Source organism: Aedes albopictus, chromosome 2 (genome assembly GCF_035046485.1).
Source record: "Aedes albopictus strain Foshan chromosome 2, AalbF5, whole genome shotgun sequence".
Taxonomy (NCBI): domain Eukaryota; kingdom Metazoa; phylum Arthropoda; class Insecta; order Diptera; family Culicidae; genus Aedes; species Aedes albopictus.
Genome location: NC_085137.1, coordinates 400,370,845 through 400,374,109, shown reverse-complemented (window position 1 = coordinate 400,374,109; position 3,265 = coordinate 400,370,845).

Genomic DNA, 3,265 nt, shown 5'->3' with positions numbered 1-3,265 from the left:
AATGTGTGCTGCATACGGAGAAAACCGAGAAGACGAGAGAGATCCGGAGAGAGCAAAACAAAAAGTTTTCCCTTCAGAAAAGTTATGCCGTTTTTCTTTATTATCCAGTTCCAACCTGGGTTGGAACTGGATCAGATCACAGTTTCAACCCCAACCCGATTTCGGTTTCGCTTGTACTAAAGTTTGTTTGACGTTGTTTGTTTACACATTTTCCGTCAATCCAGTTCCAACCCAGGTTAAAAAAGAAAAACGGCATTAATGCCGTTTTTCTTTATTATCCAGTTCCAACCTGGGTTGGAACTGGATCAGATCACAGTTTCAACCCCAACCCGATTTCGGTTTCGCTTGTACTAAAGTTTGTTTGACGTTGTTTGTTTACACATTTTCCGTCAATCCAGTTCCAACCCAGGTTAAAAAAGAAAAACGGCATTAATGCCGTTTTTCTTTATTATCCAGTTCCAACCTGGGTTGGAACTGGATCAGATCACAGTTTCAACCCCAACCCGATTTCGGTTTCGCTTGTACTAAAGTTTGTTTGACGTTGTTTGTTTACACATTTTCCGTCAATCCAGTTCCAACCCAGGTTAAAAAAGAAAAACGGCATTAATGCCGTTTTTCTTTATTATCCAGTTCCAACCTGGGTTGGAACTGGATCAGATCACAGTTTCAACCCCAACCCGATTTCGGTTTCGCTTGTACTAAAGTTTGTTTGACGTTGTTTGTTTACACATTTTCCGTCAATCCAGTTCCAACCCAGGTTAAAAAAGAAAAACGGCATTAATGCCGTTTTTCTTTATTATCCAGTTCCAACCTGGGTTGGAACTGGATCAGATCACAGTTTCAACCCCAACCCGATTTCGGTTTCGCTTGTACTAAAGTTTGTTTGACGTTGTTTGTTTACACATTTTCCGTCAATCCAGTTCCAACCCAGGTTAAAAAAGAAAAACGGCATTAGGTTCTTCGTGTGCGATTTTTGACAAAGGACTACAGTACAGTAGACGTTCGCTCGGTGCAAACGGTTTAAGGCTCAAGCATCCGTCATCATTTTTCGGAAAATAAAAAGCAGTTTTCTCGCTGCGAATCAAAACAAGGATCATCAAAATATATTCACTGCATTATATTCCTCATGTGGAGTACAGTGAATATATATTCATAGCATAAACTTTTGTTTTGAACGAAAAAACTGCTTTCAATTGTTTGATGATGACGATGATTTCAATGACGAAAAGTTCAACGTTAACTGCAATGCTTTTTAACTGCAAGTCCGGTAAGTGCAACAATTTTGCAGTTATCGCACCGCCATCCGTCAAAAACAAAATGACAGCAGGGCCTTGATGCACTTTTAGTTGCATTGTGGCGTTTCTGAAGGGATTTTGGCTGCGTTCGACGCCAAATGACAACAATTTGACGTTGTCAGTTGTTGCAGTTAGCGAATTTCATTCGATAACTGAAACGTAAACACGTTGCACTTATCGAACGTCTACTGTAATAGAGTTAATAAACTATAGAGGACGAATGTCGCTGCTGTTCCCTTTGTTCTCACTCGCAAACATGTCGGGTATCTATCTGTCAAACTGCATACTTTTTCGCTTTGACACTTATAGCCCGGCCTATCTCCGCCAGCAAGAGATGTTTCGGCAGCGACGCCAGCGACATTCTTCCTCTATAGTTTATTAACTCCAGAGAAAATAGGTAGAGAAGCGAAGAGTGTGAAGCCAAAAATACCTTATCGAACCGTCAAACTGGTATCCTATCGAGCAAAATCAACAAACCTTGACGATTACCGTATAAGTGAAGATAAGTATTGCAATCATTTGAAACATATTTTTACCAAAGTTTTTAAATATCATGGATAACAGTATAAATAACATTGATTCCTTGAATTAATGAAAATTGTTCCATTTTGGAACATTAGTTTGATAATGCCTAGTAAATAAAACAACAGTATGAATAGTTTTCAAATGCGGTATGCGAGATAGGCACTACTTTCGATGGGTGGATTAATCTGCTTTGCTGCGGTTGCCAGCATCCGAGCGATGAAATCAAAACAGAAAAAGTGTTGCCGTTCTGGCGGCTGTTCACTCTTCGCTTCTCTACCTATTTTCTCTGATTAACTCTATTATTTTCGGGCCGCCACCAAACCGGACTTCGCACAATCAAGTCGCGACGCAACCCAGCTCGCGACGTTTTTTAATCATGTCAAAAGTAGTGCGCATCCTTCCCGTTGTTGTCAGCAACACAGCGCACTAGATGCGAAACAGTTGCGACACTTGTGGACCAAGAAAATTGCAATTTTTGATTGAATGTCGGTCTTGATTCCAACCGGATAGACAGTACCCAAGTAACCACAAGCATTATATCATTGCACGAATTATACCGAATATCAACCTTCGCAATGCGAAATGCAGTAATTCCACACTTGTCATGCAATAATCCTTTAGATTGCCATTATCAATGTAATGATGCATTGCATTTTTCTTTACATTAAAGTTCATTAAAAGGTGATATAAGATAATTCAACAATTCAACACTGCAAAAACTGAATAAATGCAATGCACAAACTGACAAAGTTTGCTCTAACGATGCAATTATAAAATCTTGACTCTAATGGTAAACAAATGTAACCAAGAAGAGTGAACAACTTTACTCTAGCGGTCATCAACACGTCTGGTTCGACTTCCGACCAACTTAATCACCGTTTGAACCACCGATCGACAACTTTTTTTTTTAGAAAAACCATTTTATGAGATTACCTTTTCTCTTTTTTGTTGGCTGCTATCACATGCCAATAATGATGGAAACCACAATTAGCATGTGAGCAGTATGCGAAGGGTGTTTTAATTTTCTTATAGGGTGCGGGCACCGGTTTTGGCCAGTCTAAGGAAAATTATTTTTATTAAAATATCCAATCATCCAATGAAAACAACCAATGTGTTAAATGAAAGGTTTTGATCTATACTTTATTAGAAAAATGCAGAAATCAAGCAAATACTTGATTTTTGTATTAAAAGTGGCACTGGCCAAAATAGAAGCATTGCCGCAGTTTTGGCCATATTCTCAGCTTTGGTTTCTATTTTGGCCAATCACGTGTATTTCTTATGGGAGTGGCCAAATTAGAAGCACCCTGGCCAAAATAGATACAGTAGACGTTCGATAAGTGCAACGTGTTTACGTTTCAGTTATCGAATGAAATTCGCTAACTGCAACAACTGACAACGTCAAATTGCTGTCATTTGGCGTCGAACGCAGCCAAAATGCCTTCAGA